Below are 26653 nucleotides of genomic sequence, written 5' to 3'. Positions count from 1 at the left end.
CAGACACAAATATATCTGTTTAAAAGATTCTGGTGTAGGCCACAGAAATAGAACTGTGGTTTTCCTCTTATCCGGTTCAAATCTGGATGTAATCCACCTTTTTGCCTTTTTTACATAAAAAAAAACAGTTTGAGTGTCTCGCTGACTGTTCAGACACAAATATATCTGTTTAAAAGATTCTGGTGAAGGCCACAGAAATAGAACTGTGGTTTTCTTCTTCCACGGTTCAAATCTGGGTGTAATCCACCTTTTTGCCTTTTTTACATAAAAAAAACAGTTTGAGTCTCTCGCTGACTGTTCAGACACAAATATATCTGTTTAAAAGATTCTGTTGTAGGCCACAGAAATAGAACTGTGGTTTTCCTCTTATCCGGTTCAAATCTGGATGTAATCCACCTTTTTGCCTTTTTTACATAAAAAAAAACAGTTTGAGTGTCTTGCTGACTGTTCAGACACAAATATATCTGTTTAAAAGATTCTGGTGTAGGCCAGAGAAATAGAACTGTGGTTTTCCTCTTCCACGGTTCAAATCTGGGTGTAATCCACCTTTTTGCCTTTTTTACATAAAAAAAAACAGTTTGAGTGTCTCGTTGACTGTTCAGACACAAATATATCTGTTTAAAAGATTCTGGTGTAGGCCAAAGAAATAGAACTGTGGTTTTCCTCTTCCACGGTTCAAATCTGAGTGTAATTCACCTTTTTGCCTTTTTTACATAAAAAAAAACAGTTTGAGTGTCTCGCTGACTGTTCAGACACAAATATATCTGTTTAAAAAAGTCTGGTGTAGGCCAGAGAAATAGAACTGTGGTTTTCCTCTTCCACTGTTCAAATCTGGGTGTAATCCACCTTTTTGCCTTTTTTACATAAAAAAAAACAGTTTGAGTGTCTCGCTGATTGTTCAGACACAAATATATCTGTTTAAAAGATTCTGGTGTAGGCCAGACACCTAGAACTGTGGTTTTCCTCTTCCACGGTTCAAATCTGGGTGTAATCTACCTTTTTGCTTTTTTTACATAAAAAAAAACAGTTTGAGTGTCTCGCTGACTGTTCAGACACAAATATATCTGTTTAAAAGATTCTGGTGTAGGCCAGAGAAATAGAACTGTGGTTTTCCTCTTCCACGGTTCAAATCTGGGTGTAATCTACCTTTTTGCTTTTTTTACATAAAAAAAAACAGTTTGAGTGTCTCGCTGACAGTTCAGACACAAATATATCTGTTTAAAAGAATCTGGTGTAGGCCAGAGAAGTAGAACTGTGGTTTTCCTCTTCCACGGTTCAAATCTGGGTGTAATCCACCTTTTTGCCTTTTTTACATAAAAAAAAAACAGTTTGAGTGTCTCGCTGACTGTTCAGACACAAACATATCTGTTTAAAAGATTCTGGTGTAGGCCAGAGAAATAGAACTGTGGTTTTCCTCTTCCACGGTTCAAATCTGAGTGTAATCTACCTTTTTGCTTTTTTTACATAAAAAAAAACAGTTTGAGTGTCTCGCTGACAGTTCAGACACAAATATATCTGTTTAAAAGAATCTGGTGTAGGCCAGAGAACTAGAACTGTGGTTTTCCTCTTCCACGGTTCAAATCTGGGTGTAATCCACCTTTTTGCCTTTTTTACATAAAAAAAAAACAGTTTGAGTGTCTCGCTGACTGTTCAGACACAAATATATCTGTTTAAAAGATTCTGGTGTAGGCCAAAGAAATAGAACTGTGGTTTTCCTCTTCCACGGTTCAAATCTGAGTGTAATTCACCTTTTTGCCTTTTTTACATAAAAAAAAACAGTTTGAGTGTCTCGCTGACTGTTCAGACACAAATATATCTGTTTAAAAGATTCTGGTGTAGGCCAAAGAAATATAACTGTGGTTTTCCTCTTCCACGGTTCAAATCTGAGTGTAATTCACCTTTTTGCCTTTTTTACATAAAAAAAAACAGTTTGAGTGTCTCGCTGACTGTTCAGACACAAATATATCTGTTTAAAAAAGTCTGGTGTAGGCCAGAGAAATAGAACTGTGGTTTTCCTCTTCCACTGTTCAAATCTGGGTGTAATCCACCTTTTTGCCTTTTTTACATAAAAAAAAACAGTTTGAGTGTCTCGCTGATTGTTCAGACACAAATATATCTGTTTAAAAGATTCTGGTGTAGGCCAGACACCTAGAACTGTGGTTTTCCTCTTCCACGGTTCAAATCTGGGTGTAATCTACCTTTTTGCTTTTTTTACATAAAAAAAAACAGTTTGAGTGTCTCGCTGACAGTTCAGACACAAATATATCTGTTTAAAAGAATCTGGTGTAGGCCAGAGAACTAGAACTGTGGTTTTCCTCTTCCACGGTTCAAATCTGGGTGTAATCCACCTTTTTGCCTTTTTTACATAAAAAAAAAACAGTTTGAGTGTCTCGCTGACTGTTCAGACACAAACATATCTGTTTAAAAGATTCTGGTGTAGGCCAGAGAAATAGAACTGTGGTTTTCCTCTTCCATGGTTCAAATCTGAGTGTAATCTACCTTTTTGCTTTTTTTACATAAAAAAAAACAGTTTGAGTGTCTCGCTGACAGTTCAGACACAAATATATCTGTTTAAAAGAATCTGGTGTAGGCCAGAGAACTAGAACTGTGGTTTTCCTCTTCCACGGTTCAAATCTGGGTGTAATCCACCTTTTTGCCTTTTTTACATAAAAAAAAAACAGTTTGAGTGTCTCGCTGACTGTTCAGACACAAATATATCTGTTTAAAAGATTCTGGTGTAGGCCAAAGAAATAGAACTGTGGTTTTCCTCTTCCACGGTTCAAATCTGAGTGTAATTCACCTTTTTGCCTTTTTTACATAAAAAAAAACAGTTTGAGTGTCTTGCTGACTGTTCAGACACAAATATATCTGTTTAAAAAAGTCTGGTGTAGGCCAGAGAAATAGAACTGTGGTTTTCCTCTTCCACTGTTCAAATCTGGGTGTAATCCACCTTTTTGCCTTTTTTACATAAAAAAAAACAGTTTGAGTGTCTCGCTGATTGTTCAGACACAAATATATCTGTTTAAAAGATTCTGGTGTAGGCCAGAGACCTAGAACTGTGATTTTCCACTTGCACGGTTCAAATCTGGGTGTAATCTACCTTTTTGCTTTTTTTACATAAAAAAAACAGTTTGAGTGTCTCGCTGACTGTTCAGACACAAATATATCTGTTTAAAAGATTCTGGTGTAGGCCAGAGAAATAGAACTGTGGTTTTCCTCTTCCACGGTTCAAATCTGGGTGTAATCTACCTTTTTGCTTTTTTTACATAAAAAAAAACAGTTTGAGTGTCTCGCTGACAGTTCAGACACAAATATATCTGTTTAAAAGAATCTGGTGTAGGCCAGAGAACTAGAACTGTGGTTTTCCTCTTCCACGGTTCAAATCTGGGTGTAATCCACCTTTTTGCCTTTTTTACATAAAAAAAAACAGTTTGTGTGTTTCGCTGACTGTTCAGACACAAATATATCTGTTTAAAAGATTCTGGTGTAGGCCAGAGAACTGGAACTGTGGTTTTCCTCTTCCACGGTTCAAATCTGGGTGTAATCCACCTTTTTGCCTTTTTTACAAAAAAAAAAACAGTTTGCGTGTCTCGCTGACTGTTCAGACACAAATATATCTGTTTAAAAGATTCTGGTGTAGGCCAGAGAAATAGAATTGTGGTTTTCCTCTTCCACGGTTCAAATCTCCTTTTTGTTACCCTTTTGCCATTGATAGTGTGAGTGTAAGCTATGTTACTTCATTTACAATGGGCAAGGCACGTGGCAAGGGACGTGGAACTGAACGTTCTGGTTATGGTGCGTGCAGAGGATGGGGCCGCGGCCAAGGTGAAAATGTGCCACAACCAACAGTCACATCTTCTCACTCCCAGTTCTTGACAGAATTACTATGGAAGCACACAACAACACCACTATTACGAACTGATCAGTGTGAACAGGTTATTACTTGGATAGGAGATAATACTTCCAGTCACCTGGGCACCACCACCTCCGGTCTGTCTTCCACATGGTCAAGTCTTTGTAGCCGTGAGTCTCGACCGCATACTCCTACTCACCCTGATGCTCCTTCCTCAAACCATGCCGAGTGTTGTCAGACAGCAACTGATCCCACAGTTGGACACTCTGAAGAGCAGTTCACTGATCAATTTCCATATTTGGGCCATTCGCCTGCTCCGCTTGAAGTGGTGGAAGAGGAGATCCCATGTAGTGATGCCCAAATATTTGAACAGCCATGGCCACAGGAAGGCGACGCTGGCAATTTGTTACAAAAGGTGGACGATGACGAGACACAATTGCCACGGAGTGAGGAGGAGGACCGTGGTGCGGAAGTGGAAGAGGAGGAGGTGGTGGATGATCTAGTAACTAACCCAACGTGGCAGGAGGACACGCAGAGCGAGGCCAGCAGGACACAGGGGAAGGGAGGCAGAGTACCCCAACAGGCATGAAGAAGCAGTGTGGTGGCCTCAGAGAGAAGGCGGGAAACCGTTCCCCGTAACACCAACACGAGGGACGTTGCCAGTACAACCGGTAGGTCTTCCAGAGTCTAGAATTTTTTTAAAGACTTTGCTGATAACCCCAAAAAGGCCATTTGTACCACCTGCCAGGCTAGCATCAGCAGGGCTGACAAAACTACCAGCCTGACCACCACCAGCATGATCAGGCACATGTCAGCAAAGCACTCGACTTTGTGGGGTGAACCCCAGGGTCCACGACCAGTGTCAGCGGGTGTCACCACAGCTTATTCCGCTGTTGTGCGTGTAAGAGAACCCCCTGTTGTGCGTGCAAGACAATCCCCTGTCCATACTACATACAAAGATGCCCCCTCCTCTCAGTCTTCACTTGTTATGGCAGTTTCTCAAGAAACAGCATCAACGTCCACGTCCCACCGCAGCGTTAAATTGTCCATATCCCAGACCTTTGAACGAAAGCGCAAATTCGCAGCCAACGCCCCATCGGCCACAGTCCTAAATTTGCACATTTCACGACTGCTTGCGTTGGAAATGCTGCCTCTTAGGCTGGTGGAGATGGAATCCTTCCGCAACCTTATGGAGGTGGCCGTCCCTCAGTACTCGGTCACCAGTCTACACTATTTTGGCCGGTTTGCCATTCCCGCACTACACAAGCACGTGTCCCAAAACATCTGCCGTGCCCTCAACAATGCAGTTACTGGGAGAGTTCACCTGACAACAGACACGTGGACAAGTGCCTGTGGCTAGGGACGGTTCATCTCCCTGACGGTACACTGGGTAAACATAGTGGAAAGCGGGACCCAGTCGGACCTTGGGACGGAACACATCCTCCCCACACCGAGGATTGCGGGCCCTATGTCAGTCAGAGTTGCCCCCACAGTGTACAGCTCCTGTGCATCATCCTCCTCCTCCTCATGTTCAGCCTCCATCTCAGATATCACCACATCAGTTACAAGCTGGAAGCCCTGCAGTACTGCCTCAGCCAAGCGGCAACAGGCTGTGCTGAAACTCATAAGCTTAGATGATAAACCTCACACTGCTTGTGAGTTGTGGACAGCTGTGAAAGAGCAGGCAGATCTGTGGCTGAGACCGCTGAACCTACATCCAGGCATGGTCGTGTGTGACAATGGCCGTAACCTGGTGGCGGCTCTGAGGCGAGGCGAGATCACACACGTACCATGCCTGGCTTATGCGCTTAACCTCGTGGTTCAGCGATTTCTTAAATCGTACCCTGAGTTGCCAGATCTGCTCGTCAAAGTATGCCGCCTGTGAGCTCATTTTCGGAAGTCGGCTACAGCTTCCGCCGCCCTTGCTGTGTTGCAGCAGCGTTTGCAGCTTCCGGCACACCGACTGGTGTGTGATGTCCCCACACGTTGGATCTCTACCCTCCACATGTTGCAAAGGATTTGTGATCATAAGAGAGCAGTTGTGGAGTACCAGCTGCAACAAGGCCGTCGATATTCAGGTCAGACTCCACACATAAGACCTCAGGAGTGGACCTGGATGTCTGACATATGTACCATCCTGACAAACTTTGAGGAGTCCACCAAGATGGTGAGTGGCGATGATGCCATCATTAGCGTCAGCATCCCACTTGTCTGTCTTTTGCAGCGCTCTCTACAGAGAATTAAAGAGGAGGCATTACAGCCAGAGTATGATGAGATGGATCAAGAAGCCGTAGCGGGCGATTACACACAGCCCAGCCTCATCTCATCCCAACGTGCATTGGGGAACAATGAGGGAGAGGAGGAGGAGGAGGAGGAAGAACAGGAGCTGGTATCATGCGCTGTAGACGGTAGTACCTGTACAACTGTCATACTGTCGGTTCAGCATGGGTGGCCTGAGGACAGGGGGGAGGAGGAGGAGAGCATGGTCAGTCGTCATCTTGGTGAGGACACGGAAGTCTTGCCTGTAGCCAGTCTGGCACGCATGGCTGACTTTATGTTACGCTGCCCTAACCGTGACCCTCGCGTTGTCAAAATGTTGGGTGACAGTCATTACTGGTTGGTGACACTTTTAGACCCCCGCTACAAGGAGAACTTTCACTCTCTTATTCCTGAGGTAGAGACGTCTACAAACATGGGGCAGTACCAGAAGGCCCTTGCTGCAGAACTGTTAAAAAAATTCCCATCTGAACACGCTAGCGGCAGAGGTCACAGTTCGTTGACCAACCAAGGCGTACAGGTGAGAGAGACGCAACTCCAATCCAGCAGAGGCAGTGGATCACTGTCAACATTCTGGGACAGTTTTCTGAGACCCGCCCAGCTTACAGGCCCTGAGGCGCGGGGTACTCTCACAAGGAGTGGAAAGTTTCAAAAGATGGTGAGGGAGTACCTTGCCGACCGTACCAGCATCCTCCGTGATTCCTCTGTGCCTTTTAATTATTTGGTATGCAAGCTGGACACTTGGAATGAACTCGCTCTGTACGCCTTGGAGGTCTGGGCCTGCCCTGCTGCTAGCGTGTCATCGGAGCGTGTTTTTAGTGCCGCTGGGGGAATTATAACTGATAAGAGCACTCGCCTATCAACTGACAATGCTGACAAGCTGACCCTTATCAAAATGAACAAGGGCTGGATTGGGCCAGACTTCTCATCACCACCTTGTAAGGGGCATTGCAAGTTCCTCCATCCTAATTTTTGGCAGCTTTTGCTTGGAAGGCATAGGCAAAGACGATGGGAGACTCACTCCCCAATAATGGGAATAATGTTTTTAATATGCTGCACTGCATGGCTCTTGTAAGGGGCATGGCAAGTTCCTCCGTCCTAATTTTTGGCAGCTTTTGCTTGGAAGGCATAGGCAAAGATGATGGGAGACCCACTCCCCAATAATGGGAATAATGTTTTTAATATGCTGCACTGCATGGCTCTTGTAAGGGTCATTAAAATTGTCTTGTTAAGCTACTGTGACCTCCACGTCTCTTCCAAGGGGCATTAAAACCATCTTGTTAAGCTACTGTGACCTCCACGTCTCTTCCAAGGGTCATTGATATTGTCTTTTCATTCCACTGGGACCTCCACCACTCTTCCAAGGGTCATTGATATTGTCTTTTTATTCCACTGGGACCTCCACCACTCTTCCAAGAGGCATTAAAACCATCTTGTTAAGCTACTGTGACCTCCACGTCTCATCCAAGGGGCATTGATATTGTCTTTTTATTCCACTGTAACCTCCACCCCTCTTCCAAGGGGCTTTGATATTGTCTTTTTATTCCACTGCGACCTCCACTACTCTTCCAAGGGGCATTAAAACCGTCTTGTTAAGCTACTTGACCTCCACGTCTCTTCCACGGGGCATTGATATTGTCTTTTTATTCCACTGTAACCTCCACCACTCTTCCAAGGGGCATTAAAACCATCTTGTTCAGCTACTGTGACCTCCACGTCTCTTCCAAGGGGCATTAAAACCATCTTGTTAAACCACTCTGAACTCCACAGCTCTTCCAAGGGGCATTGAAATGTTGTTTTTAATTACCTCTAACCTCCACGACTCTTCCAACGGGCATTGCATTTCCTCCTAATTTTAGTCATCTTTTGCTCTTCAATGCATAGGCGAACACTAAGGGAGACCCACTCCCCAATAATGGGTAGAAGGTTTTTAGTATGCTGTAATCCAAGTCTGTTTCAAGGGGCATTGCAGTTCCTCATAATTTTTGGAAAGCCTTCCATTCACTGCTTAGGCCAACAGTGTACAGGAGACCCAGTTGCTATAAATGGAAAAAAAGGTTTAGTTAAGGCCCTCTGACCTCCATGTCACTTCCAAGGGGCATTAAAGTGCCTCAAAATTTTTGGTAGGCATTGCACTCAGTGTATGCCCTATAACTGTGTAGCCGAACCGCTACTTTTGGTACAGAAACATATCCTACAAGACATGTGTGGTTGAATGGCCTGATATTGATGTGAATGATCCCTGTTCCTCCTGCTCTTTCTCCTTTGCCACCACCTCATCCATCATTCATCATCTGAAGCTTTGTTTTAATGGGAGTCATAGAACTGGGATAGTAGCAGGAAAACATCCAGCAATCCTCGGAGGAGGTAAGATATGCACCAAAACGCTGGCCACCTCAGGCCTAGCCACTACTACATACATGCACTTGCATTCCAAGGAACAGAAAGCTAAGGAGATGGATGGCCTCATGATCATGAATAATTTACTCGTTGTGTAGGAGGCCGACCACTGCTGCTGTCTACCTTCTGAACTTTGTGTTGAAGCCTGATTGACCCAGGACCCGCAATCCTCTATGTCTGGAGGACGTGTTGCATCCCAGTGTCCAACTGTGTCATGGCTTCCACAATATTAACCCAGTGTGAAGGCGTCAGTGAGATGGACCATCGCTGGCCACATTCACTTGTCCACGTGTTTTTGGTTAGGCTGTCCTTCCCACTAAATGCACTGGGGAGGGCACAGGTAATGTTTTGGTATGCGCGCTTGTGCATAAGGCGCACCGGGACAAATAGGGGCGGCTGGGGACCGAGTGTGGACACCCGGCCGCCGGGCAGCTGGGGACAGAGTATGGATACCAGGCCGCCGACGCAGCCATGACATGGTGGCCGGCGTCTGCCTCCACAAGCCTAAAAGACCTCATTTCAGGTGCAAGCAAGCTAGCAGTATGGTATTGCAGCCTGGGGGTGAGTGGGTGGCAGGCTGCACACTTACGCTAGCATTCCAAGAAAACAAAGCAGATGCTAACTTCTATCATCATCATCATGCTCCTCACCTTGGCACTCTCAACTCCCCTGATGGAGAAGCCAGGGCCCACCGGAGGAGTCTGGTTGTCTGGTAGGCTCGTCCAATGCTGCCCTAAAGCAGGCCAGGCTAAGAAAAGTGTGGGGAAGGTTACCGGGACAAATAGTGGCGGCTGGGGACTGAGTATGGAGATCTTGCTGCCGAAGCAGCCATGAGGTAGTGGCCAGCTTCGGCCTCCTCCAAACTAAAAGGCCCATTTCAAGTGCAAGCAAGCCGTATAGTATTGCAGCCTGCAGGTGGGTGGTTGGCTGCATATTTGCACTTGCATTGCAAGGAATGTGGGAGGTACAATTGAGCACTGCCCTGGGACAAGGACTTGCACGGGGATAGTTGCAAGTCTGCATCTTCTGATGCAGCAAGGATCACTTCTGATGGGCACACTTTTAGGCAGTGACCTGGGTGTCAGAGATGCTTCCAGGGGTCTTCCCCATGCTGTTCCCATGTCTTTTCAGCACTGTATACATGTGTCACACAGCACATGGCCAGATAAGGTTGTAAAATGTTAAAATGACATTTCCCGGTGAATGCATTTGTCACGGTTGAAAGCAATACAAAAGTGCAAAAACGGACAAAAATGCTACTTGTGAACATAGCCCAAGGTGTGGAGGAGTATTTTTGTTTTTGGTTATTTATTTTGCCTTATATACAAGTCATTACCCTGGAAAGGATGTTCCTTAACATATTTCACAGGAAAACAATTTCAGTTTCGTTTCTGAACATTTTATTGTGAGCCCTTAAAAGTGGTTTAATACCTCTGACCACGTTGTTGACAGCAGTGACCTGGGGGTCAGAAATGCTTCCTGGGGCGATCCCCATGCTGTCCCCATGTCATTTTAGCACTGTCACTATCGTTTTGGACACTTTTTAGGCTTTCTACAGACTGCCGGGGGTGCCGCCGCAAAAATGCTCTGGTCTCCCATAGACTAACATTGGGCTCGTTGCTCGGGTCGAGCACCCGAGTATCACGGTGACCTCGACCTGAGTTTCGAGCACCCGAGCATTTTAGTGCTCGCTCAACAGTATTTATAACGTGGAGCCGTGAAAATAAAATAATCCCATTTTTCCCGTTAAAATGTTTTTTCGCCCCAAATTTTTTATTTTCAAAGGGGTAACTGGAGAAAATGGACCCCAAAATTTGTTGTGCAATTTATCCTGAGCACGCAGATATCCCATATGTGTGGGAAAACTATTGTTTGGGCACACAGCAGGGTTCAGAAAGGAAGGAGTGACATTTTGGAAGGCAGACTTTGATGGAATGGTCTGTGGGTGTCATATCACGTTTGGAGAGCCCCTGACGTGCCTCAACAGTGGAAAACCCCCACAAATGACCCCATATTGGAAACTAGACCCCTCAAGGAATTAATTTAGATGTGTGTTGAGTACCTTGAACCCACAGGTGCTTCACAGAATTTTACAACGTGGATCTGTAAAAATGAAAAAATAAATTTTTCCCACAGGAATGTTGCTTTAGCCACAAGTTTTTTCATTTTCACAAGGATAGAAGGAGAAAATGGACCCCCAAAATTGGTTGTACAATTTTTCCTATGTACACCGATACTCTATATGTTGTCACAAACTACTTTAATGCACAGTGCAAATTTCAGAAGGGAAGAAGCACCATATTGGAGTTCAGATTTTGCTGGACTGGTTTGAGGGTGACTTGTCACATTGGCAGAGCCCCTGAGGCGCCAGAACAGCAGACCCCCTCATAAGAGATCCCATTTTACAAACTACACCTCTCAGTGAATTCATCTAGGGGTGCAGTGAGCATATTGACACCACAGGTGGATCACAGAATTTTATACCATTGGGCAGTGAAGAAAAAAATAATTACATTTTTACAACCAAAATTTTGTTTTCGCCCCAGATTTTATATTTTCACACTGGGAAATAAGTAAAAATGGCACCAAAATGTGTCCTACAATTTCTGCTGAATGTAGAAATACCCCATATGTGGCTGTACAGTACTGCTTAGCCATATGGCGAGACTCGGGAGGGACGGAGCGCTATTTGCCTCCTGGAGGGCAGATTTTTCTAGAATAGTATGCGTACTCCATATACAGAGCCCCTAAGAGCTAGACTAGCAGAATCCCCCCTCAAGTGACCCCATTTTGTAAATTATACCCCTTTGGGAATTTATCTACTGGTGTAGTGACGATTTTGACTCCATGGGTCATTTTCAGAAACAAGCAGCAGTGGATGTTGCTGAGTAAAAATTTAAAAGTGCCGTTGTAGTGACCAGTAAGTTGCAGTGACCAGTATGTTGTGCCCAGATCAGGCTGGATACACACACCTGTAAATTAGGCAGGCTCTCATCGCTACAGAAATGCCAAACATATTTATGCTAACTGCAGTTTAGGCACACACTGGAGCTCAGAAGGGAGGGGGGCATTTGGATTTGGGAGTGCAGAATTTGCTCAATTTCTTTTGAGCGGTGTCAGAAAAATATTAAGAATTTCTCCTACCCAAAACCCCTCTTCGTCCCCCCTACCCTATAGTATTGGTCAAAGGAGAAGAGCTGACAATCCATCTGTCTGTATGCACATTAATACACACATGAGAAGAGCCTTGTAAGCAAATGCTAGCACAAAGGGTGCTACATACCCAATTAAAATGCGAGGGTAGTTTCCACTGACGCAGGCCTGCGATAATTTACACCTGGGTGAGGAGGAAAGCTCATTTAGTCTTCAAACACACCAGAACAATTCCCAGTTGTAATATGCAGCTGGACCGGCGCCGATACGGAATATGGAATATCTCAAGTTCCATACGTCCGATAATAATGGGACCTATATTTTTAGTGGCAGGGTCAGCCAAGGAACAATCTGCTTATTTTTCCGTAGCTATGAGCCCTTACGGGGAGCAGTAACGCAAAAGTAACAAAATAGCAGACCCCAACTATGTCATGTTTGGTCTCTAAAGAAAGGCAAATTCATAATGGAAATTATGGTGTCGTTTGCAAGCTTCTGCAATCAACGAGCGATAAGTTATCCCAGAAGTTAGCGATTTTAATAAAAATGTGAACACTGGAGTCCAGCCCACATGATGTCAGCACACGGGGTGTGTGGGCCGGCCTCCCCCTTCGGCATAAAAGACTTCACTGAGAATGAATCAGTATTCATTGCCGGGAGTATATATTTTATATAGCAAAGGATCACGTTCGATAACGGTCAAACCTGGAGTGTCTCCCCTCCACCTATACTGAATCATCTCAGCAATCTTTATAGTAAGTCTTCTTCAATCCTGTTTATTTTGTGTAACTGTCTATTCTGTACTGTAAATGTCCCCTTTGTAAAATCCTTGTATATTTTTCATAACACTGCCTCCTTTCTGGATTAAATATACTATTTAATAGTCTTGTTTCTTTTGCTCTGTAATCGTTCCTTCCCCCGAAGCCATATATGCTGCCAGAAAGCAAGTGTCCGACCAGGCCTGTATTATATTTCAAATCTGGCCGGTGGTGGCAGCGAAAAATAATAATTGGGCTATCGTGAAGCTGGCAGTAACCTTCCCGGGGCGTATACACATATTCCATGCGTTGGAATCCGGAGGTGTGACGCTATACGCTTTCTGCTTGCTTGCCGATAGCTACGCAGTGAGTAGTCGGGATCGTGTGCTCACGAATCCCTGCTCAATCCAGTGAATTCTTGACAAAGTAATGGCAGCGGTGGGATATTGTGTGATCTCCACGGTGTCGTCACTCGGACTTCCCTGACAAGGGGCGATGAGCCATGGTGCTTTTCCAGAACCTTTGTGCTACCAGTAATGTTGAAGCCACTATAGTTCTGATAACAGATGATGGACCTGAGTGGGGACTTGCTTTTTTTGTGGATTGAGTTGAAGCTTTAATTGTGAACATTTTACATAACATTTTTGATCACATTTATCCTTGATTTTTTTGTGGATTGAGTTGAAGCTTTTATTGTAAACAGTTTACATAACATTTTGGATCACATTTATCCTGCGCTTTACGCTGAGCACTTATATTGGGGTTTCATCTAAATCTCAGAGTGACATGATTCAGACTAACCCGCGAGGGATCCATTCGCTATAATGAGGCAGCAGAGTTACTTTGAACTCCTTCTGGCCTCTGTTCAGCGTTGTCCTTTTCAGAAGTGCACAAAACTGTGGGCGATGGCATGCTTATGCACGCCTAATAAAAATACGGACACGGCCGGATCACAGTGTCCTCATCTGCTTCATTATAGAGAATCTGTTCCGTGTGTGATAAAATTGATAAGGCAGCTTTATTCTTCGGGTCATTACAACTCCAGCGGTAACACATTTATAGCATTTTTTATGTTTTGGCTCTTTTACACAATAAAAACTATTTTATAGAAAAAATAATTATTTTTGCATCGCTTTATTCTGAGAGCTATAACTTTTTTATTTTTCCGCTGTTGGAGCTGTATGGCAGCTTTTATTTTGCGGGACAAGATGACGTTCTCAGTGATATAATTTTTATTTACATTTGTCTTTGTGATCGCGTTTGATTCCACTTTATGTTCAGCGGTATGATGATAAAGCATAATTTGTTTCCTCTTTCTTTATTTTTTTTTACGGTGTTCACTAGAAGGGTTAACTAGTGGGACAGTTTTATAGGTTGGGTCGTTCCGGACGCAGCAATACCAAATATGTGTACTTTTATTGTGTTTTTTTTTCATAATAATATTTATTTATGGGTACAATATATTTAGTATGTATTATTATTATTCTCTGAATTTTTTTTAGATTTTTACTAATTTTTTTTACTTTTTTGTACTGTTTTACTTTGTCCCACTATGGGACTTTCACTTTCTGCAGTCTGATTGCAGTTATAGTGTATCGCAGTGCAAGATCACTGCTATACCTCATAACTGTCAGTTCTGCACTGACACAAGTTAGTTAGATCATGCACTTCTCATGATTTAACTAACTTACTAGTGCCTGGTGACCCGGATGTCATCATGACGACACCAGGTCACCGTGGCAACGATCGGGACCCTGCAATGACGTTGCGGGGTCTCCGATCCAAGAGCAGAGGGGCTTCTGTCCCTCTGCTCGCTCACTAAATGCTGCAATCACAGCATTTAGGGGATTAAAGTCCCTGGTCAGTAAGTACCAGGTCACAGGGACATATGAATATGTCCCATGTCAGAAAGCGGTTAAAGCGAATATGGCAGCAGATTTATGCTATATAATCTGAGAGTAGCATGATATAGGGGCAGAGACTCTGATTCCAGCGATGTATAACTTACGATGCTGTCTGTTATAAGTTCAACAAAATTAGTGTTTTATCAACAGGAAGATTATCACTTGAGGACTAGTGGTCTTGTGCCATGTAGTCCTCCTGCACTGTGTAACCCCGCCCCCTCCACTGATTAGCATCTTTTTGCAGTGCACAGCGTACATAGAAATCTGCCAATCAGTGGTGTGGATAGTGTTACAATAGAGTTCAGCATTCAAAGAACTGCTAGATCTGCTGCAAATAAAACAATGATTTTATTAAAACTACAGAAGCAAACCATCACTTCATACAACAATGGAATCGGGGTCAGAGTTCCTGTACCATGCTGCTCTCAGATTACATGAGAAAATCCTGGTGACAGACTCCCTTTAAAATCTCCTCATAAGTTTAGCCCATGTCAAGTCAGTCATCAACACAACGTACGCTGTGCGACACAGGCAATACAATAATATACCTTCCTCAACTGTGCCCTTATTTTGCATTAGATAGTCACTGCTTCTATGAGCCCATGCTTCATTTATGCATGTAACTTTAACCCTAATAGTAAAATACAACATAAATTACCTCAAATTAAATATACTGTGCAAGCACTGCTTCTCTGGGTTCATTGTGCAATTGCACTGTCTTGTCCAGTGCTGTTTTTGTTCCTTTTTTATTAGAAGTACCTATTATCTTTTAAATACATTCACCTTTATTAGTGTTATGCTAATGCGGTTTGATTTTAATGTACATGCAGCTACAACTATTAGGTCACTTTTTGGATGGAATGAATAGGACAAGTACAAGTTCTTTTAGGAAAAGGCATTTGACCCCCAAAAGGTCCGAGTGCCCTAAAAGATGGCACTACAATGAAGGAACCAATCTATATCTTTAAAAATGAATGTGAATTACATGTTATTTATTGTATGCTTTATGCTTGTTTGCATTGGACACTGATGGTGCATATAGAGTGCTAAAGTAGAAATAGTATTAAGTCAATTAAACAAATGTATAAACAAGATTCTCAGATTTTCCAATCTATAATGATAACAAACGTACTTATTTCTGCTGATACTAAATGTATTGTGGCTGTAATCCCTAAGAACATTTTATTCAAGTGTGCTTCCAATGCTTTGTCCCAGATATTTCTGAAAATGAGGATTTTTTTACCTACTGTACATATGAATGGGGTTGATTTTTGCCCCATCTGCATCAATTTCTGCACAGTTGTTTAGGTGTTAGTACCTTTTGTCTCCAAAAGATAATTATTGTTTTGTCTCTCCATCACTTCAGTAGGATCAGGCAAAGAAATCAAACCATAGATGTTCATAAATAAATTTATGTGTAATAATGAGAAATGTCACAGGGAAAAAGTATTGAACACACTTATTGAAATTTAATTAACACTTCGTAAAAAAGCCTTTATTGGTGATGACAGCTTCAAGACGCCTCCTGTATGGAGAAACTAGTCGCATGCATTGCTCGGCTTTGATTTTGGCCCATTCTTCCACACAAACACTTAAAATCATCATGATTCCGTGGGCTCCTTCTATGAACTCTAGTTCCGAGGTTTAGTTCCTTCCATAAATGTTCTATTGGATTCAGGTCAGGTGATTGGCTGGACCATTCTAGCAGCTTTATTTTCTTTCTCTGAAACCAATAGAGAGTCTCCTTGGCTGTGTGTTTGGGATCATTGTCTTGCTCCAATGTCCACCCTTGTTTTATCATCATCATCCAGGTAGATGGCAGCAGATTTTTATCAAAAATGTCTCAGTACATTTGTCCATTCATTCTGCCTTCAATTACATGAAGTTTTCCAGTGCTGTACGCTGAAAAACAGCCCCACACCATGATGTTCCCACCTCCAAACTTCACCATATTTGCCTTTTGGCCTGCAAATATGGTGTATATTATGGCATCCAAAGAGTTAAATTTTGGTGTCATCTAACTGGACTACATTCTCCTAATATTTCACAGGCTTGTCTAAATGTTGTTGAGCAAACTTTAAATGTGCTTGAACATGCTTTTTGTTCAGCAATGGAGTCTTGTGTGGTGAGCGTGCATACAGGCTGTGGAGGTTGAGTGCATTACTTATAGTTTTCTTTGAAACAATTGTACCTGCTGATTCCAGGTCTTTCTGTAGCTCTCCACCGGTGATCCTTGGCTCTAGGACAACTCTTCTGATAATGCTTTTTACTTCTCTGAAATTTGCACGCAGCACCTAGTCGTGGCCGGTTTATGGTTAAATTATGTTATTTCCACTTCCAGATTATGGCCCCAACAGTGCTCACTGGTCCTTTCAGTAGTTTAGAAATTCTTCTGTGACCAATGCCATCAGTATATCATTATGTTTTGCAGCAACAATGTTACGAAGGTCTTGAGACAGCTCACTGGTTTTACCCATCATGAGATGTTTCTTATGTGGTACCCTGGTAATGAGAGATGTTTTTATAGGCCATCAGTTGAACCAGCTGACATTATTTTTCCCTAAATGGCAGAATTGTTTTCTGATTACTGATAGAACTGAGCTGGCATCCTGACTTTCCATGGCTTTTTGCATGTCTCTTTCTTCATGTGTTCAATACTTTTTCCCTGTGTCATTCCTCATTATTACACATAACTTAATTTATGGACATCTATGGTTGGATTTATTTGCCTGTGTGTATTTGATGGGATGTCACTGACATCTGGTGACAATTTCATGTCCATAGCACCTTTAGAAATTTATTTACTTAGAAAATTGATGATGTGTTCAATACCTATGTCACCAGCTGTATACATTTATTTATGTATTTATTTATTTTACTCACTTATATAGCACCATTCATTCCACAGCGCTTTACCGACATTATGGGCACTGTCCCCATTGGGGCTTACAATCTAGATTCCCATAGATCAGTATGTCTTTGGAGTGTGGGAGGAAACCGGAGAACCCGGAGGAAACTCACGCAAACAGAGGGAGAACATACAAACTCCTTGCAGATGTTGTCCTTGGTGGGATTTGAACCCAGGACCCCAGCACTGCAAGGCTGCAATGCTAACCACTGAGCCACCGTGCTGCCCATATGTGTATATACTGTATACTGTATATATTACATATATATCTATTATATATCTATATATTGCATAGATAGATAGATAGATAGATAGATAGATAGATAGATAGATAGATAGATACAGTGCCTACAAGTAGTATTCAACCCCCTGCAGATTTAGCTGGTTGACACATGTGGAATTAACTTGGCATTGTGACATTTGTACTGTAGATCAGCCTGGAAGTGGGAAATGCACTGCAGCAAATTTTGTTTTGGTTTATTTTTATTTTATTTTTTTAAAACGTTAAAAGTTAATTCAGAGTGTCATTTATTATTCAACCCCTCAAACCACAAGAATTCTGTTTGGTCCCCCTAAAGTATTAAGAAGTAGTTCAGGCACCAAGAATAATGAGCTTCACATGTGTGGATTAAAGATCTCTTTTGCCAGCCTTTTCTGACTATTTAAGACCCTCCCCAAACTTGTGAACAGCACTCAGACATGGTCAACATGGGAAAGACAAAGGAGCATTCCAAGGCCATCACAGACAAGATCGTGGAGGGTCACAAGGCTGGCAAGGGGTACAAAACCCTTTCCAAGGAGTTGGGCCTACCTGTCTCCACTGTTGGGAGCATCATCCGTAAGTGGAAGGCTTATGGAACTACTGTTAGCCTTCCACGGCCAGGACAGCCTTTGAAAGTGTCCTCCCGTGCCGAGGCCAGGCTTGTCCGAAGAGTCAAGGCTAACCCAAGGACAACAAGGAAGGAGCTCCGGGAAGATCTCATGGCAGTGGGGACATTGGTTTCAGTCAATACCATAAGTAACGTACTCCACCGCAATGGTCTCCGTTCCAGACGAGCCCGTAAGGTACCTTTACTTTCAAAGCGTCATGTCAAGGCTCGTCTACAGTTTGCTCATGATCACTTGGAGGACTCTGAGAAAGACTGGTTCAAGGTTCTATGGTCTGATGAGACCAAGATCGAGATCTTTGGTGCCAACCACACACGTGACGTTTGGAGACTGGATGGCACTGCATACGACCCCAAGAATACCATCCCTACAGTCAAGCATGGTGGTGGCAGCATCATGCTGTGGGGCTGTTTCTCTGCCAAGGGCCCTGGCCATCTGGTCCGCATCCATGGGAAGATGGATAGCACGGCCTACCTGGAGATTTTGGCCAAGAACCTCCGCTCCTCCATCAAGGATCTTAAGATGGGTCGTAATTTCATCTTCCAACAAGACAACGACCCAAAGCACACAGCCAAGAAAACCAAGGCCTGGTTCAAGAGGGAAAAAGTCAAGGTGTTGGAGTGGCCTAGTCAGTCTCCTGACCTTAACCCAATTGAAAACTTGTGGAAGGAGCTCAAGAATAAAGTCCACATGGGACACCCAAAGAACCTAGATAACTTAGAGAAGATCTGCATGGAGGAGTGGGCCAAGATAACTCCACAGACCTGTGCCGGCCTGATCAGGTCTTATAAAAGACGATTATTAGCTGTAATTGCAAACAAGGGTTATTCCACAAAATATTAAACATAGGGGTTGTATAATAATTGACCCACACTTTTATGTTTAAAATTTAATAAAATTCAACTGAGCAACATAACTTTTTGGTTTGTAAGATTTATGCTTCTGTTCATAAAACCTACTCTCGCTTGCAGTTTGAAGGCTCTAACTTATTTGCATCTTATCAAACCAGCTAAATCTGCAGGGGGTTGAATACTACTTGTAGGCACTGTAAGTACACTGTGTTTGTGAATGGGTTATTAAAAAAAATTGAGATGCACATTAGATTCTTCAAATTCACACATCTTTGCATTCTCTGTATGGGGTTGAGATTGCTACCATCCCAATTTGCTATAAAATGTTTCAAATGAAGTATAACAGATTAAATGGGACACAAATAAAACATAAAGTACTACTTTACTTACCGTTGGCCATCTTCTACTCTTTTCAACGCGGCTCCGGTCCCTTTCTGTCATCTTGTGACCGCACCTGTGACTAACCAGAAGTCACTGCTAACTGTGAATATCTCAATGTAAGCCTATGACAGCCTCGTTCTGAGTCTCATAGCCTTACATTCAGAAGAAACTTCTAGTCACCCCAGCAAACACTGGAGTAATCAGGCCAGTCATTACTCTGGTCATCTGGTGTAGAAAAGAACCGGAGTGGAGCAGGGAAAAGTAAAAGTCACTAACGGGTAATTTACTACACACTGGGAACATAGAATACTAATCCGAAAATAAAATGAAATAAAAGAAGCCAGTCACCTCCTGACGAAACCGCAGGTAGCGGTGAAACGCACGTCGAGGTGCCGTGCTGCTCCACACTACTAGTCATTAAAGGAAATGCATGTCATCTTTACTAGGCTATCATGTTGCTGTATTATTATTCCTGTCATTCAGACTCTTGCTGTGAAACTCTGAGATTCCAATACAAATTCAATACAATATTACACATTATTTATGAATGATGATGGTTTCTATGCAACAGTTTTCTGTTATATTTTATAGACAGGGGTAGGTCATGATATGATCTGCAGCTTCATTTTTGATGAATTCAGGTACCGTTGTGATGATACTATATACACTATAGGGGTAGCTTCTTTGGTTGCATTCTCCTGTGTCTGTAGTATGTACATGGATCACATGGTGGTCCAGTAATTGCTCTTTTTGTCCTGTATCTATTAGTTTTCTGCTGTTGTTTGGAACTCCATATCTAATAAACTTTGACAATTTTTAATTATTTTGGTCGATTGGTCTCCCTCTATATTGCTGTAGGTGTTCATGTTATATATAGGAGGCTATCAGTAAAATTTAAGGGGGGAATCCTTTATATCTTTTGCTGTGTAAACCTAACCCAACAGCAAGATTTAGAACTTTAAACTATAAAATGGACTAATACCATCACTAGTGTTCCCTCTCTCGAATCCGTGTCCAAATATTTATTTCATTGTCATACTATTATACAGCATTTATGGAAGATCCTCCATAGTATTGACATCTAATTTCTGTCTCCTTTGTTCTGCTTTAGAAAAAGCCATAGGAAACCTGTATAATTACCGAGTACTACACATATCCCTGCTCTGTATGAGTTAAAGGATAAATAAGCTGGTGTGAAAAAAATCCAACAGCTCATTTCACAACAACTCGTAGAATCTCGCTCCCGCACTAAGTGGATTGTGTATTTTCTCTTCTTTCCCGGCTCATTATCATATATAAAAGCTCTGTGACTGCAGTACCCTGACAGGCTCCCTCGTAACAATAACATTAACAGGCGCTGAATGGCTGCAGAAACATGGAATGAGATGAGCTTGGTTATCGTGCCTCCCACCAAAATTCAGTTGAGTGCATAATGTGTGAAGCCTGCACACCCAGCGGATATGTGCTTGTGTCTCCCCTAGTGAGCTTTTTAATCAACAGTAGTCTACTGCTAAGCATATTGATATGCCTTTCTTAGCAGTGGATTGGGTTTGATTTATTCCTATGCAGTACAACATATGTTACTTCTGCTGCAGTAAATGATCTTTCCAATTTTAAATTAGTGCTTCAATTTTTTTTTTCGGGCCTAGAGACGCTTTTAAATTTCGGCTCAAAGTTTATTTAGCTCCAAGGACTCATTCTGAGTTAAGCAGGTTGCATCAACATTAAAGAAAAATATAAATTCTAAAATTTGTTGATTCAGTAAAACTGGGGAAAAAAAAATAGGGTTTGGCCAACTTTAGTCTAAGGCTCTTAGATATTGATGACCTATCTTTAGGATGGGTCAACAACATCAGGTTGTGGTGGGCCGACATCTGACATCCCTACCAATCAGCTATTTGCAGGTCGTATGTATACAATGTACAGGCCTCTGGGGCACCACAGTGACGTACACTGTGTAGTGGCCCTTCTTAGGTGTTGCAGTTTAAATCCCACTTAAGTGAACATGAGCTTAGCTGCAGTATCGAAAAACGGCCACAATAGTGTGTGGATTGGTGGTGTTTAAGCTCAACACAGTCAATCAATGGGGATATCAGTGGAGGTTGTTGATAAGTTTAAAATTATGGCCCCAGTTCATCCACACCAGACATGTCAAATTCTGGTCCGTGGTCCAAATCCGGCCAGCAGGGTGGTTTTATTTGGCCCGCGACACCACAACCACCATCCCTATGTGGGGCCATTATTCTGTGTGGATGATTATGGATGACTATGTGGGGCCATTATACTGTATGGAGCACTATGTGAGGCCCATTATTCTGTATGGAAGACTGTGTGGGGCCATTATTCTGTATGGAGGACTATGCAGGGCCATTATTCTGTATGGAGGACTCTGTGGGGCCCATTATTCTGTATGGAGGACTATGTGGGGCCCATTATTCTGTATGGAGGACTATGTGGGACCATTATTCTGTATGGAGGACTAAGTGGGGCCCATTATTCTGTATGGAGGACTATGTGGGGCCCGTTATTCTGTATGGAAAACTTTGTGGGGTCCATTATTCAGAATGGATGACTATGTGGGGCCTATTATTCTGTATGGAGGCCTATGTGGGGCCCATTATTATGTATGGAGGACTATATGGACCCCATTATTCTGTATGGAGGACTTTGTGGGGCCCATTATACTGTATACTGGTTTGACCAAGTTTTTAATTTTGTCCCTCTGTGTGTTTGAGTTTGATATCCGTGATATACACTCTGCCGCTCTTTATAAGAGTGCATGGTTGAGTGAGATGCTGCTGATTCATGAATGGGTACATGCATCTTCAGGAATCTGGAGTGTCAGACAATTTGTGCGCCATGCCAGAAATCTTACTGTTAGATTTCTGGCCTTGCGAAGGCCACAGCTCATCATGAATTTGACAAGCTGTGGCGCCACGTGCCCGCCACACCCCAATGTGCTGCCACAGTTCTGCCCATTTTGGCAGAGAGGGAGAAACTGGCATGAAATGAGCAAAAGTCACAAATCTCGGAACTGCACCAAAATCTTGCGACTTTTCAAAGCATTTACGCCACTTTTTTACATAAAAGCTATGATGAATCATGGCCTATGTGCTAACTTATTTCTTCAACTTTTTTTCAACTTAGATACAAAGTTATGAATTTCTATTGCCGAAGTTAGAAGACAGCCTTGAAAATTGACTGTCTATTGTTGTGTCTTCACATCTTCATAGTACAGCTGGAACAAACCATTTATGGAAGGCGATCACCTATAAATGCAATTATACAAAATGAAATGGCTTTTTGTGCTAGAAAAGTACAATAAACTGCTTCTTAAATATATAGATGTAAAATAGGTGTTCATGTGGTTCTCCAGCTGCTGCAGAACTATCACTCCCAGCATGTTCTACCAACCATTGATAGCCTGCACTTGTTATAAAGCTAGGATTTTACCGTCTTCACTGGCATATGGAGATTTAGATTTGCCACTCAGCACGTTAATGCATTGTCACATGCTCCACAAATTTAATCAAAGCAAACATTGAAATTGCTTTGAAAAATAGGAGCTCATGTGGATACACAGATGTTTTCTGCTTCAATCATATCTCCAAACAATTAAAGAAGATTACATTGTAGCATATATAGACTGCTATTTCACTTTCTTTCCAGTATTTAAACCCAAAAGCTGTCTAACCCCTCCAAACTTCTAGGATGACTGGCTGGTGATAAATTACACTAGCAAACGGAATAGGGCTAAATGCAACGCCGCAGAAATAGGAATGAGAATGCACTACATGTATTTGGAATAATTTACAGGCATGGTATATTACTGCCAATTTTCATGCCAAAAAGGCTGTGCTATTGGATATTTAACCTATGCAAATTTGTAAATGTCAAGTGAACATATGGAAGAGGCAGATAGAATTGGACAATCATTGGTATCCTAATCTATATAGCTCCCCATAGTTGTAACTGATGGTTGCTAAAGAGGAATCTGTCACCACGAAAACCCTCCTGAACAACTGTAATGAGAAAATAGCTAAGACACAGATCCTGAATATTCATTATATCACAGTGAGCCCAGAAATCGCCTTACTTCCATACTTGAGAGTTTTGGGAATGCATTATAATATAGTATGCTGAATTTGGAATGCTTATGGGGAGGGGGGAAAGTGAGTACAAGCATAAAAATAAAAATTTGTTAAAGGCGTTTTTCGGTCACATCGTATTGATCACCTATCCTCAGGATAGGTCATCTATATGAGAAGTGTGCGCGTCTGGCATCTGATACCCCCATCAATCTGCTGATTTTGCACCCGCAGATGTAAACACATTGAACAGAGCCACAAAGTTCAGATCCATTCAATGTGTAGTGAACGCTTCTGGGTACTGCAGAACAGCTGAAAATAATATTGTCTGTTCTGCTGTTCCTGGCAGTGGCTGCTACACATTGAATGTAGCTGCACTTTGCAGCTTCACTCTCTATATTTACATCTGTTACTCTGAAGTGTCTTATAACATCAAGATATGCCATTTGTGTTGGTAACCGAATATGAGCCTCTGCCTGAAGCAGAAGAAGTGTTGAAGATTTACCATGTTTCCTACCAAGAAATGTTGCTATATGTGTAGTTTGACAGTAAAAATGTTTTTAACTTTTTACAAGGGACTCTTGCTCTACTGAATTGTCGCAGTAGTATAAGGTCCCCATACCATCATACCACTTGTGGCCCAGAAATAGGTAAGCAACAAGTCCCCACAAAGCACACACACATTCGGGGGTACCATAGCCTGGTGTTTTGGGAGGAGGAAAGTGATGTCTCCCAAATCCCTCCCTTACATCATTATGATTCATATGCCAAAAATAACCTGGATTAAACACCCATTGGGGTCAAGTTAGGTCACCTTCGATTTTGCTTGCTGTAAGTGTTCCTACTTCCTTGTATCTTATTTTGTACTTGTGCATTTCTATTGACCAATACTGGAGCTCATACATTGGTGTTCACTATACAGAAGTGCCACCAGTAATTTTATATAATGCGCATGGTTCGACCATTGTTGAGTCCATCTCTTTTTGTTCCAATATGCTTTCCTCAAGTTGGATACTGTCATTTTATCTTCAATAAATATTAACTATGGATAATTATTTAATGAATAATCTAAATTTTTATTAGGCAATTTGTACCTCGTGTTTTATCATATGTTGATTAGGCATTTAATGGGGTTTCTCATGTGAATTGAAAAGCTAGGGCATATAATCTGTTTTTGGCTGCAAATTCAACATTTGCAACTTTTCTAAATGTTTAAAAAATGTTGGCTTAATTGTAAGCCAGTTCCCTAGTAGACTACAAAATCTGTGTAATATTATTTTTGTGCAGTTAAAGACTAAGGTTTGAGAATTAAAAGGATTGTGGGACTTTTCACTCTTAGAGGTGCCTAAAAGTAAAAATACACAAAAGAAGCATATTTAAAGGGAAGCTGACATCAGAAAATGATACAATGTTTAATCAGATTTTGTGATATATTAATTTTTTTCAAATATTGGCAATGATTTAGTAGCAAAGATGGTACCACAATCTGTATTAAAAATACAAATAAAATTGTAAATTTTCACACTGGCCACTGGTGCTTTTTTAGACTCCAGCCTCCTGCAGTTTCTGGAAATTCACATGTGCAATAGCCACAAGGACTCAGACCTGATCTTTTGTACTAAACCATGTAATGATTGTGTGCAAAGGTTATTGTGAAGGGAGGGGGAACAGGGTCAGCTGTGATATCACCTATTGCGTTTGGCAGATCCTGTTATCAGCTGTGTATAATGGTGTTACCTGTCATTGTCATCCTGCCTATGATGATAATGAAGGTGCTGTAAATACTTCCTGAAAAATAGGATGGAAGCATCTAAAAAAGACCCAATGGCCACTATGAAAATTGAAAGCTTTCTAATTTTGTATTTTTTTTTTACTAATGATCGTGATATGAAAAAGAAATTGTCCAAATTAATATATATATATATATATATATATATATATATATATATATATATATACTGTATATATATAAATAAATATATATATATATAAAACACAAAAATCTGACTTAATCTGACTGAAAATAGCTTCCTTTTAATTTTGCACAAAATTTATCAGCTTACCTATAATAATTAATAATAATCATTTTTATTTTTATAGCGCCAACATATTCCGCAGCACTTTATATTTTAGAGGGGAATTGTACAGACAATAAAAGACATTACAGAATAACAAAAGTCACATAAATTAACAGATACCAAGAGGAGTGAAGTCCTGCTCGCAAGTTTACAATCTATGAGGATTGCATATGCAATTTTGAAGAATTTGGCACATTAAACAGCAACAAATACCACAAGCAAAAAATAAAAAGTCACTTAAAAAATTCAAATGAAGACTTGGTCTCATTGTCCAAGCATAAAAGTGTTTTGAGTTTTGACAAACAGTATTTCTATATGTGGCTTCAAGCATTGTGTGACGGAGCCCTAAAGAAGTTTCTAAGACGTCAACTGTTGAAAAACTAAGGACATCAGAGTCACCGGATCACGCTGCGCTCCGCTAGACCTGCTGACTTTGAGGTGTGGTGATGTCATGAACGTTACTGCTCTTCACAGTTGCTGGATCTCACAGAGCGCAGCATGAGCAGGGAGTGGCTGCTACTAAAGCCTATGGAGCCTCAGAACGAGGCCTCATAGGCTTTGGATGACAGAATCGGGGAACTGCGTGGGAACTTTGCTTTCTAATAAATTGGTGAACGAGGGACAGTGTCTTGTTTTTGTTTCTCTCTTTTTGTGTTTTTCAGGTTTCCCCTTCAGGATTCCTTGGACTACATTGGACCTGCGTGGAATTTTTTTTTATGAACTGGTGGACCAGGGAAAGAGTTGGTGTCATGCTTCTGGATTCAAACCCTTGATTTTGTGTTCAGCGTCTCTTCCCACTGAGCCACAAGAAATACACCTTTTCTTTGGGTGTTTTAGTTCTGTTATCTTTGTTTCTGTCAGTTTTGGGTAACCGGTGCTTTTCATTTACTCTGTTTGTCTGTCCTATCACCTCTCGGATGCACCTTCAAATACCTTCCCCTACTGGTGTTTCCTGATGGTGATAGATTTTGTTGGATTCATTCACGTTGCCGTAGTTTGTGTTGGTTGCAGTTGCTTTGTGTGTGATTCATTAACTCCTTAGGGAGCTGCTAAGGACATTCAGGGTAAGCCGCTGTCGAGTGTGGGCTCCATTGCATTATTTTAAGGAGCCAACCTC

The sequence above is a fragment of the Phyllobates terribilis genome, unplaced genomic scaffold (genome assembly GCF_046119375.1).
Source record: "Phyllobates terribilis strain yellow unplaced genomic scaffold, ASM4611937v1 Scaffold_1__5_contigs__length_1240528914, whole genome shotgun sequence".
In the NCBI taxonomy this organism is placed as follows: domain Eukaryota; kingdom Metazoa; phylum Chordata; class Amphibia; order Anura; family Dendrobatidae; genus Phyllobates; species Phyllobates terribilis.
The sequence above is the reverse complement of the archived record's forward strand: the minus strand, read 5'-3'. Positions refer to the sequence as shown.